Genomic DNA, 13810 nt, shown 5'->3' on the forward strand with positions numbered 1-13810 from the left:
AACCAAAAAAAAGTGAAAAACTAACCCACTAGATATATTGTATGTCAATACATATGCAAATGCAAATTTGACATATATAAATATATAAAACAAAAAGATACTAACTTCTACGTATAACTAAAATAGTATAATATTCTAGTAGCATTTAATATCAAACACGTTTAACCAGCCCCCTCCGGCCTTCCATGCTCCTTTTTTTTCAACCATCTCAACATTTATACTATTTTTTAAAGTATCACAAGTTTTATTCCCTTTCATGTTAAAAAGTTACGGATATTATCCAAATTAGGTGTAAGACCCGTGCATTAGACGAGTTTATTAAAAATAAAAATTTAATATCAATATTTAAATATTAAATATTTTATAAAATAATACTTTTATATAAGATAATGTAATCTTTTGGAACATTTATAAAAAAAATCAAATATTCTTTGAAGCATTTATGAGACTTTATTATCAAATTAATATAATGATTCTCTTTCCTTATAAAACTCTTTAGAATTTTATGGAATTTTATTTTAAAAAAAAAATCAAATTCCTAGAAAATGACAAGTGGAAAATAATAATTCTAAAACTCCTACAAAATGACATGTGTCAAAATAAAGGAGAAGAAGACATGTGGCAAAAAAAACCTTCATTTATTAGAATAGAAGATATTTTACATATTACGTAACTCTAAGAACAAAATATTTATTGCTCGAAGGATAGTCTTCCAAGAGAATGAGTTGATATCCGAAATTGATAGTAGGAGCTATACCGATCAACGATAAGATTCAAGAGTCAAACGATGAAGAACGTAAAGTTGGTCATAACATTTAATTTGAGGTTGAAAGAGCTATTGAGGAAACTGACATACATGCACATTTTCTTATAGATTTAATAGTGGACGTCATGTACCTAGTTATATAAATCTTATATTATTAAGGTAAATGAGTCACCGGTACATAGCAATCAGAGTATACCAGTCATTAGAAGCTATGACGGACCCTAAAGGCTGCAAGATGGAAGGATGACATTTATAATGAGATTCAGTCTATGTATGTTAAAACTTGGTTGATCAAACACATTGGCTTAACCATTAAGAGGAAGTGGGTCTTCAAGAAGATACAAGCATTGAAATGAATAAACAGATATTCAAACCAAAATAGGTTGTAAAAGATGTATAAGCTTATAAAATTTATTTATGGACAGAAATAAACATCTCGTAATTGTAATTTTTTGTTTCGAAAAGAGAATTCGAGAGTTTGAATCTTAGGAAATGAAGACCAACCATAAATGTTTATCAAAGCTAGTGAGAGCAATTAGAATCTTTGTTTCAATGAGAAAATTCAAGCTTTAGAATTTCGAGAAACAAGGATGATCAATATACATATCAATGTTATAATTCCTCGAGTAAATTGTAGTTTTGGTCTTGGTGGGTTGCCTCAATCTGTATTTTCAGTCAAAGTAGTGATTTTTTTTTCTCATGGTTGTTCATCGTGGTTTTTAGATCTTGTACCAGAGGTTCTTGGCCCGTTATAACTAACACCTTGGATGTAACTTTTTCAAATATGACAATTTTTACCCCTACGTCACCCCCACCCTAGTGAGGACCAAAACTACATCATTCCTTTTTATTATTCCACCATCACTAATCACCACCATCACCAACACAATCACCACCTTCACCAATACTAATCACCATCACCATCGTTATCAATTACTATCATCCCCACAATAATCATCACCATCACCAACACCAACCACCAACACCACCGTTATCAATTATCATCACCAATAACCACCACTAACCTCGCCAAACCTACAAAGAAACTACATCACAAAATTGAAACAAAATCAAAATCAAAACTTTAAACTTAAGAAATTCACAAACATAACCACCAAACCAAAATCATACATTACCTCTAATTTCTTCCTAAATTTATCATAAACAAATTCAAAATCAAAGATTGAAAAATATAATGAAAAGTTGTCTCTTCTCTATAAATCTAACTCTAAAACTATCTAAAACCCATAATAATAATAGGAAAGAAAGAAGAGGAAGGGGTAAGTGTGAGGATGTTGTATTTTGGTAATGGAATGGTAATCTTCAGTATCTCTTTAGAGTACTTGATTAACGGAGGATGTCTACTCACCTATCTTGCCAAGCTGGATTTCAGGTGAGGAGCTCTATCACGGTGCATTCCAAAAAACACGTCAGGCTCCGATCATTGATACCCGTCTCTGATATCCTCTTATGTTAGCCACAACGGGCTCCCACATGTTCCTATGATCGAACTTCCTAATTAAGTCGCCGAGAGGAAGTCTACAAGAGCTAGAGGCGTCGAAGATGCCGACTGATAGCCTTTTAAGAGTGTTGGAGATACAAAGAAGTCGATGGAGATACGTAGAGAGTAGAGAAGTCCACAACTTTTAGATAAGATTTAAGGTGGCTTTACAAACTGTCACACCCCCAAACCAAGGATGGCGGAAACGTCCGGGGGTGGAGGACTTCATGTACAGTATCACAACAACGAGTATAATAGTGCTCAAAGTAGATACAACCATCATAAATATAATTGAAAAAGTTACACCAAAGTATATGTTTACATGTTTCAAAATCAATTACATTATGATGACAAAAGTAAATTGTTGACGGTTTAACGTCCCATCCTCAAGGCGCTGAAGTTTTTCCTGTTTCACTGATTTCCTGAGAATACAAGTAGTTTTGAAAAAGTGTCAACAATTAGGTTGGTGAGTTCATAAGAGTTTTGTTTGAAGTAGAAACCATTTTCCTTATAAAATCGATAGAGTTTGATTTCCAGAAAATCCAATATTTTCCCAGTTAAGTATGAACATAATATTTCTATATGATGTGTTAATGAACCCTAGAATGACCCGTAGATTTCCCCTATAATCGTCCAGCGTATATAAGTTATATAAGATTTAAGTTAGATAAAACGTTGAATATAATGGGTCTGCCCTAGGTCCACAACCCAACGAGGAACAGGAGATGAGGCGGGCACCACCAATTCTAAGCCAATCAAGACTAAATTCTTATATGACTCAAGCATATACGCTCAACGATTATAGTTGAAGTCTAATAATTCTAGATGAAATATAGTTTTAATATCATAACAACTATTTTATGTGAACCTGGTACTTTGGAATGTACCCCATTTATATGAAAACCCGGTACTTTGGAATGTACCCCATTTATATGAAAACCCGGTACTTTGGAATGTACCCCCTTATATGAAAACCCGGTACTTTGGAATGTACTCCATTTATATGAAAACCCGGTACTTTGGAATGTACCCCCTTATATGAAAACCCGGTACTTTGGAATGTACCCCCTTATATGAAAACACGGTACTTTGGAATGTACCCCATTCGTGTGAAAACCTTTTATAATGTAAATGATCATAAACTATACCTATTATAGTTTATCAAAATGTTTGAAATGTATATGCAACCTAACTATACTAGTTATATTTTAGTATGTTTATTTGTGGTGTACAAGAACCCTTTCTATGTAAGTCAAAAGTGTAGTACAATATAGTTATGTTTATCTTGCTTTGTTTTGTACTAATGGTTATGATGGAAGATTCTCATAAATTCAGTGAATAATTCCTATTATATAACTATACCATTACAAAAAATACATGTAATATATGAAGTCATCAAAGATTTAACACTTTGCTCAACATGTTACAAAGTGTTTTGAAAGTTAGAAGCTGTTAACTAACTCTTAACCTTTCTACACTGTTTTAGAAAAATCATAGAAAAATCATACGAAGTCAAAAACTAGATCCGTAAATTCTGAGAGTTCCTAAATTGTGTCTAGTTTACTCATAATTTTTATCAAGATTTTTGGAAGCCTTTAACTTGTATTAAAATTCTCATATTCACAGACTGGTCCGGATTTGTGTTTGAAAAGACAGGCTGTTTTATAAAAATCACCATAAATTGTAGAAAAATCATGTGGAGATGTGCAAGTAGTCATTTTAAAGCTAAGAAGTGGAACTACTTGCACCTAAAACAGTTTTGAAAACTGAAATATTTAAGTTGTCCGAAACAGTCCGTGAATGGAGTTGAACTTTTCTGATGAAGGCTGTTAGAAAAGTTTAGTTATGTTCTTGGTGTTTTAACTTGTATTCCCCCCCTAAAAACTTGAGAAAACATGAAAATGCAGGGGTATGAACTCACCTTGAGTGATTTCATAAGATGAGTGTTGAAGAAGAGAAGTGTTCAACCCAAGAACACTTGAAGATTCGAAGATCTAACACAATTATGATGAAGTTTGTGTAAGATATCTATGATTTTAGTAGAAAGAAGTGAAATAATCATAAGGAGAATGGATTTTGCTTACCAAATGTGGAGGAAAAACCCAAGATCAGCCCTTGAATCTCGAATTCTAGAGAGAGGAAGTGAGAGAGAAAAGAGTTTGATCTTTTTGGTGAAAAGAGAGAAAATGAGAGAAGTGAGGAGAGAGGAGACTTTTCTAGCCTTTGACCAATTGTGTGGTTGGTAAAAGGTGGGAAAAGTACAATGAAGTGACTAGATAAGGGCTGATGGGGAATAGTGACATGGAGTGGGTATGGGAGGTTGCTTGTGTCATAAAATAAAGGAAAGTCAACACTCCACCTCTTGTACTTCACCCACTCTTTTGGATAAGGTTTTATCCTTAAAAAATGTGATAATTTAATAATTATGGGTCCTTATATGTTAAAATAAAGTTTTGGGTGAAAATCCCGCATTAAAATGATGAAAAACGAAGTTAAAATGAAGTCGTAGTCGAAAACCGGGAGAAAAAGGACTTCCAGCGAGACCTCTCGGTCCTAGGCCGAGGTTCGGTCCCTAGGCCGAAGTTCGGTCCATAATGATGCTAGGCGCGAAGCGAAGGCGAAGGCTCGGTAGTCTCAGAAGCGAAGGCTCGGTCTCAGAAGCGAAGGTGATCAGACCCGAAATGTACCGAAGGTTCGGGTTCGGGTGATGTGCGAGGTTCGGTTCCAGGAGCCTTCGGGTTCGGTTCTTTGAGTGAGGTTTGGTTCAGCAGCCTTCAGCTCAGAAGGGTTCGGGTCCTAAGAGGACTTTCGGGTCCTAAGAGGGGTTTCGGCTCCTTAAGTCCGTTTTTCGCGTAGACTTCTGTTTTTGGGCTGTTTTCGCCAAATTCGAGGGTCGCGATGCCCCGAGTGATTATAGAAAGTTGAGAGAGATTTGAGAGAGATTCCACATACTTAGAGAGATTTGGGAGAGATTTGACATTCTTGGAGAGATTTCTCATACAAAGAGATATTTGGGAGAGATTTCACATACTTAGAGAGATTTGGGAGAGATTTGACATTCTTGGAGAGATTTCTCATACAAAGAGATATTTGGGAGAGATTTCACCTACTTAGAGAGATTTGGGAGAGATTTGACATTCTTGGAGAGATTTCTCATACAAAGAGATATTTGGGAGAGATTTCACATATTTAGAGAGATTTGGGAGAGATTTGACATTCTTGGAGAGATTTCTCATACAAAGAGATATTTGGGAGAGATTTCACATACTTAGAGAGATTTGGGAGAGATTCTCGATAAGAAGAGATAGAGTGAAAACGATTGAGAGCGGTTTCGTGTGTGACGAATGTGAGTGTCCGGCTTCGCAATGCAAGGTCCGTAAACCCCGTTAAGCCTTGTTTAAGGATCTTGCATACTCTCGATGAGTATGCAACATTGTTTTATCGGTTTGGCTCGCCACGTACCACAGTTTTAGGTTAAGGAGATCTAGATTTACGCACTTTTCGATTTATGATCTCTCGTTAGAATAGCGAGTTGTCTAGTAAACACATAACGTAAGCCCTCGTACACAAGGGTTAGTTGAGTTGACCGGTTTGACTTGTTGACTTTAGTTGACTTTGACTTGACCAAAATTTGACGGTTGTCACACAAACAATTTCAAAAATGATATATATATATATATATATATATATATATATATATATATATATATATATATCAATTTTAGTTTGAGGGAAAAAGTGTCTTTTATAGGCATTTAACGAAACATTTTAAACAGTAACAGTCATAGGGATCTCTGGTGCAAGATTTAGGCTGTGTTTGATATTGGTCTGACTGAGTCGGCTCAGACCATTTTGGCTGACTCGCTCAGCTATTTGTGTTTGATAAACAGTTTATGCGTGTCTGATTCAGAAATCTATAGCTGATTGAGAAAGAAGTTGGAAATCAGCTGACTGAGAAGAGGAGAAAAGTTTCCATCGGTGCCCTTTCTTCTCCCCTTTCAGCGATTCCTCTTCTCCAGCAAGCAACATCGACCTATTTCTTCCTCTTCCAATCATCGGTCGAAGCTCCTTCCTCGTCTATCAGGTATGCTTCTGCTGTTCTTTTCTTCTCCAGCCGATCAAAGCTCCTTGCCCTAAATGCTCACTATGTTCGATTTCACCTTATGATTGTCCTTTTGATTACTCCTTTCTATCCGATTGACTCTGATTTCAATTACATGTACAAAACTGATAAAAACGAATTTACTGTTGAAGGTAGCAGAGCAATTGCTTACTCCTTGCCCTAAATCCATCTATTTACTGTTGAAGGTAGCTGATTGACTCTGATTACACCTTATATATTTTTTAATTCCGATAGTACTCTCGGCTAAATAGATGGATTGGCAAGGAAAGAATGTAGCAGAGCAATTGATGTAGATATTGATGGTGGTATTTGCAGTTGCAACATTTATAACAGGTTATGTTGGTGGTTCATTTCAACTGATGTTGATAGTGTATGCTGGGGGGGGGGGTGATTTTGACAGCTTTGATTACAATTCCTAATTGGCCCTTTTTTAACAAACATCCTCTCAAGTGGTTGGATCCAAGTGAAGCTGAAAAGCATCCAAAACCACATGTGGCTGTGACTTTGGTTTCAAAGAAGAAACCCAACAAGAAATAGGCTATGGCTATTATATCATAATTGGATCATATTGAAATGAGAATTGTGTTTTTTCGGAATTTATTTTGTTTTTAATGTTTATCTTGATAAATGATATAAGGCAAGAAGATTGAAGAAAAATATTTTAAATGAGTAGAGCAATTGAATTTGATTATCTTTAGTGCATCTTTATAATTTTTCAATAACTTCATCCATTGTTGTATAGAGTAGAAGGGTAAAATGGTTATTTTTCATCAGTCAGAACATTAAGTCAGATGTACAATCAAACAACATGGTTTCTTACTCATTCAGGATTTCTTACCCAGACAGACATTTCCCAGTCAGCTTTTTCTCAGTCAGGAACTATCAAACGAGACCATAGAAACAATAACGAGTCGTGTCAAAATATCAAAACTTTGACTATAAATACATATTGAAGTAAACCACAGGGACTATAACTGTAAATTACTCTAATTCCTTATACGGGTGAAAGTCAAATGACATTATAATATGTAATAAATATTCACGTTGGATCTCATGTATAATTTAATAAGGAAGAACACGTTATTTGTATCTCACGTCAATGATCATATAACGGAACCCATAAAGATAAATATGTGTTGTGCTTTTTCTAAAATATAAAATTTCTTTTAAGTTATCTCTAAAAATAGCAAAATAAAAAAGGAGCCGTGCTTTTCAAGTTATTACAAAATGGAATCCATAAATTGTTTTTTTCTAAATGATCACGAAATGGAACCCGTAACTTTCTCCCTTGTCAATTTGTGAGGCATGATTACCAAAATACCATATGTCACAGAAGAAAAAAATCTAATTTTATATAATCACAAAATTTGTCAAATCACCTAAATAGTTATTTTTTCATAGATGTCATCTGCGAAAAATACGTATCCCGCAAAGTAAATATCTAAAAACCTCAATCTACGTCTTTATTTTATAAAAACTATGCATATACTTGTGCGTTGCGTAGAAGTAAATATTAATTTAAAACTTTAGATCCAATCTAAAAATGAAAAACAAAATATATAACGATTATCATACTAGATATTATATATCAATAAGAAAATTCTCATCCAAAACTCCAACAAAATAATATAACTTCATTTTTGAAATAAATTATCCATTAATAAACACAATGATACATATTTACATAAATACCTCAAAATTCAAAATAAAAAGAACATACTTATAATATAACACAAATGTTTTTTTTTTTTTTTTTTTTTTTTTTTTTTTTTTTTTTAATTAAATGTATCGTTTTGAATCATTTTCCCATCAAGCCCGTAAGTATAAAAAAAGTATAAGAACAAATTACACGGATGGTCCTTGAGCTTTTCAGTTTTTTCCTGATATGGTCCCTACGAAACTTTTTTCCCTAAAATGGTCCCTACGGAGCAAACCTTGCACACAAAAGGCTCTTATGACTAACTCTGCTAACAGATTCACCACAGATGGTCGTCGGAGGTCGGCTGCTCCTCCTCGCAATCTGCTTGACCACCGGAGCTTCCCGATCACTGCTTTCCATTTGTGTTTCTCTTTTTGCTTCTCCGATCAGACAATAAACGGGGAACATTTCCCCATCGTTTATGTTGTTGGATCTTTAGTGGATCTACCATCGATGCCCGAGCAAAGGAGAGAGAGAGAGAGAGAGAGAGAGAGAGAAGGACCATTTGTGGACAAAGAACAAAGGGTATTTTCGTCATTTATAAGTATTTAACAGATTAGCAGAGGCAGGCCCCGGTGCAGTCGCAGCCGGCGCCGAAATGGTCCAAAACCGTTGACTCTAGGGTTGGAGGTCAGAGCAACCACACTTGTGAGAAGTGTGGGAAGGGTCATGCCGGAGTTTGTAGGTCCAGTGGTGCGTGTCGCAAGTGTGGGAAAGAGGGGCATTATGTGAGGGATTGCCGTTAGTTGGTTCCGACTCAGGATATGAGGATCTGTTATCAGTGTCATCAGGTTGGACACTTGAAGGTCAACTGTCCACAACTTGTTGCAAGACCGGTGCAGGCCCCGGCACCGGCCACTTTGAGGATTACGGGTGGAGGTCAGGGGGGAGCGGAGCCTCTGAGGGCTCAGGGTCGTGTTTTCCAGCTTATTGCAGAGGAGGTCGGGGCAGAGCCAGATGAAGCTGCGGGTATGCTTGCATCTTGTTATCTTGTTATTTGTGTGGTATTGTAAATCTATCTACCTTGTTCCACATGAGTCTTAGTATGATTGAGGATCTTAGTAGTTAGGAGTTGTAGTTGGTTAGCGTTCAGGAGGACTCTTGGTCGAAATATAAGGTATACGATCTCGTTGCTAGGAATAGCAGCTGCGATGCAAGAAATGTTAAGTTGAGATTCGAACTTCCTTGGAGTTCGGGATGTGCGATGCCGGGAGAGCGTTCTGTGGAGATTGCTCACTCTGGAGGGAATTAGTTCCTGGAGAAGGGGGAACTTTATTAAGTAAGGTCGATCGAGTTATGTCGGTTTGTCAGCGGTAGTTAGTAGTTGGTACACTAAGTGGGGAGAATTGGAAAATTCTCTGGTAAGACAACAAGTATCTAGGGTTGGTTAGCTGTTTGGATTCATCGGTGTCATTAGCCGAGGGTGTGGTATGTTTGGAGAAAGTGATAGACAAGTGGGGGCAGGGAACAGACCATGGTTTCAGGTAAGGTAGTTGGTCAATGTGAGGCCTGGGTTTAGGCTTGGAAAAGATTCCGGGAACAGATCGGGAGTTCGGAACCCCAAGAGGGCTAGAAGAGACTGCATGGGAGAGATATTCCCGGAAAGAATGGTTCAGTGTGATGTACGACAGTTTTGAGCGATCCAGATAGAATGAAGGTCGGAAGGCGTACCAGTCAGGCCGAAGGCTCGGAGAACATTCCAGACAGGCTGAAGGCCCAGGAAGGCGGTCCAGACATGTTGAAGGTTCTGAGAGTGGTCCAGATAGGCTGAAGGCCTGGAAAGGCGGTCCAGTCATGTTGAAGACTCTGTATGTGTTAGTGGATATGTATGCGGAGAATGGCTGATTATGTCGCCATGCAATAGCAATCGATATGGTTTGTCCCCAAGTATTGATCATAATGATGGAGTTGGCTGGAGACCATGCATGAGCCTTGTTAGTTATGTGATCGGATTCGGAGTATATGGGAGTTCGAGAATGGCAGTTGCTCTACATGGATAGTGTAGAGTGGAGTTTGGCTCGGTGGCACTTATAGGCGTGATAAGGGTTATTGAGCACACTTCCTGGAAAGGATAGGTATGTAGCTCCGAAAGGGAGTGTGGGTCATATGACAGGGAGACATTAGAGTAAATGGATGATCGAAAGTGCTTCAGTTATTAGTGGTAAGCACTGGGATTGTACCAGATATATGGAAGCACATGCAGGTTAGTGTTGGATAAGGTGTCTAAGTTCATAACTATTTCGGGCTTGTACTTGACCCGACCCGGCATGGTCCATTTGGGTTGCATGGCACCATGCAATTGGATAGACTAAATGAGAGAAATAACACTTGGAGATTATTAATATATTATAAGTTCTAATATATTAATAATATTATTTGATTAGTTGATCAAAGAATTAATTTGGAATTAATTAAGTGATCAAAGGATAACTAATTAAATATATGGGTTGATTACGTAAATCATCCATATCTTGTATAGTGGGCTAAGAGGCTCCATGGATTATCAAGTTGGGTTCTACCCATAGGATGCTCCATGGATGCTCCATGGGAGTTACAAACCCATGGGTCATGGAAATGAAGAGTCATGACACATTAGGGTTTACATGGTGTAACCCTAGATGTGTCAACACTATATAAGAATCATATTCTCCACCAAAATCGGTTATACACTAAGAAACTAGAGGGCTTGGCCGATTTTGAGAAGTGTGTGTTATCTCAAGAGTCTTTCCAAGAGCATTTGGTGTTGTGTGAAGCATTTGAGGCATCACACTTGGGGTGCTAGGCTCACAAGGTTTCAAGGAACACAAGCAACAACAAGGTAAGTTATTCTATCTATGATTCAAGTTAAAATTGTTCCCCATGTATGCTAGATAGGAATATAACCTTGGAATTCAACTTTGCATGATAATTAGACAAACATAGATCCAAGGTTATTAGGGTTGCATGTACACTTAGGAAGTGTTAGAATGCTCAAAACCCATCAGTGGTATCAAAGCCTAGGCTTGTTTGTTTGTTATTTGTGCTTAAAAGTTGAAGAAAGTCGAAAATTCTGCTGTCTGACTGATGGACTCGGCGAGTCCATGGGGAGGACTCGTCGAGTTCATGTGTATCTTCAACCTACTTGGCGAGTAGGTTTATGCACTCGGCGAGTAGGGTCGACAGAGTGCAGAATTTCGACTTGAGTTGCTGGAAATGGATTAGAATCATTACCCTAAAATGTTTTGGTACTTGAAAACTTGTTTTTGAAGGTGTAATGTCTTTTCTAACTCATTTACAACAACTAGTTATCAAAATTACAAAGATTAAATGTGATTTTGATTCTTGAAAGTGCTCATATTCATATTCTTGTTCTTATGATGTTTAGATGATCATAGGAATTATTTGTAACCTATGCGGTAGATTAATTCATGATCATAATGTGTTTTAATGGAGTCCATAACTTGTCCTCAAGTTATGGAAAAACCAAAAGTCTCTTGGATTAAAAAAACCATTAAAAGAACACAAGAGTTAGGAAAAATGAAAAGTCCTCATTTTATTACTCTATTAAACTCATAAGTTACAAGAAATGAAAAGTTTTGAAAGTTTACAAAACTTGCCCTCAAGTTTTGGAACAAGTAAAGTTAAGTTAAAACTTTAGTTCCAACCCCTAGAATTTTAAAAGTTAAAATTCAACCCTTATACTTATATTATTATGATTTAATAATTATATATATATATATATATATATATATATATATATATATATATATATGTATAAGAACAAAGTCGTCTTACCGCTAGTACGCCTCATTCACGAAGCCGGTCTATAAGGTGGGTATAAGGTTGTTGCCTATAAAATGGTGACTTAATGGGTGTCCACTCTCACCCACCGCTTGCTTGATCGGTGGAGGGTCGTTAGCCGAACGGGTAAGACAAGGACTTATAAATTCTCATTCAAAGTATGATGAATATTATAAAGTAACTAAATGTTTTATTAAATTCCCAATCTTAGTTACTTTAGGAAAAATGTGAATAAGGTGCTATTCCATGAAATTACACTTTACACTTTGATTAAGTCGTTGGTGGAGCGTGTGTGGTTAACCGGCACACTAACTTGGACTTAACAAGGTAGGTAAAGGGTGACTTAGGGTTTATTATAGTATCGATGGAGCGTGTGTGGTTAACCGGCACATCGATTGAGTGATAAACTTTAAGGGTACCAAGTGATTTGCATGGTTACTTCACACCTCGTTTTGTGATCCTCGATATCCCAATCACAAAACTTGGAGGGCACACTCGAGATTGAAACATGCCTTTGAAAAGTTCATTGAATCTCAAAGAATCTAGGAATTTTTGAGAACCATTCAAAAACCTAAATACTAAAATATTGCGGTTTTCGTGGTGGAAATTAGTGAATCGTCATTCACCTACCTTTCAAATATGATATAGCTTAGATTACGGCATACCTCTTCTAAGTTATATTATATTGTGATTGGATCCTAGCCTTAATATTACATTTGGGTGTTTTATTAAGGACTCTCTTATATCTAAACTAATCTTGTTCTCTTTTCTTCAGATGTCTTTCAACAATGCTTCTGGCTCTAATCCTAATGGCTCCTTTACCCTTATGAACTTGTGTGGGAAAGTCACCTTTGATGGATCCAACTTCAATGAATGGATCAGAAACATCAGGATGATTACCCGCTACGAGGACAAAGAATATGTCCTTGACAAGGAGCTTAAGGAGATTGATGAGTCCACTGCAACTCCTCAGGAGATCGCTGAATTTCGGGCACATGAAAGGGATGCTACGAAAGTGGCTTGCATCATGATGGCCACGATGACAGCGGAACTCCAAAAGTCTTATGAGGATTTCTACCCTTATGAAATGCACCAAGATTTGATGGAAAGATACCATCAAAGTGCACGACAAGAGAGGTATGAAATCATCTGCTCCATGATAACAACCATGATGAAGGACGGGGAATCCGTCACGAGCCACATGCAGAAAATGCAAAGGTATGTGGATCGTTTGCTGAAGCTTAATGTGAACTTCCCGGAGGATCTTGCAATAGATATTATTTTGCATTCCTTACCATCGTGCTATGATCAATTCCGCATGACATATCACATGAACAAGGAAGAAGTCACCCTCAGCAAACTTCAGGGACTTCTCAAGACCGCAGAATCAGGTCTTAAGGGGAAGTCGGTTGCTATCACTCCTACTCAAAACTCTACTCCGGTTTTGGCAATCGGGAAAAGTCGAGGGAGGAAGAGAAAGAGCTCTTCTAAGGGTACCAAGGCTCGGACCCTTGATGGCTCTTCTTCAAGTGGAACCAAGAAAGGTTTCATTACTCCTTCTTCTGACCCAAAAGAGACTGAATGCTTCTATTGCCATGAAAAATCTCATTGGAAGCGGAACTGCCCAAAATACCAGCAAGATGTGAAGGATGGGAAAGTTAAACCCAACCATGCAGGTATTTACACTATCATTTCTAATAACTCACCCCATTCTAATTCTTGGGTCCTTGATACCGGGTGTGGTATTCATATTTGTTGTGACTTGCAGGGACTAAGAAGAAGTGAGGATGTGGAGCAAGGAAGGATAAACTTGATCATGGGGAATAGGAAAGCTTTACCTGTTACCAAGATTGGAGTTTATACTTTATCGCTAAGTAGTGGGTTTAGTTTAGATTTGAATAAGTGTTGTTACTCGCCAGGAATGGCAAGAAATATTATTTC

At 37.1% G+C, this 13810-nt stretch overlaps 1 pseudogene; it reads left to right on the forward strand.

Moving 5' to 3' along the window:
* Positions 1 to 6641: 6641 nt before the first annotated feature.
* On the forward strand, positions 6642 to 6929 carry LOC111894754 (signal peptidase complex subunit 1-like; annotated as a pseudogene).
* The last annotated feature ends 6881 nt before the right edge of the window (positions 6930 to 13810 follow it).

This window comes from Lactuca sativa, chromosome 1 (genome assembly GCF_002870075.4).
Source record: "Lactuca sativa cultivar Salinas chromosome 1, Lsat_Salinas_v11, whole genome shotgun sequence".
NCBI classification, from domain to species: Eukaryota; Viridiplantae; Streptophyta; class Magnoliopsida; order Asterales; family Asteraceae; genus Lactuca; species Lactuca sativa.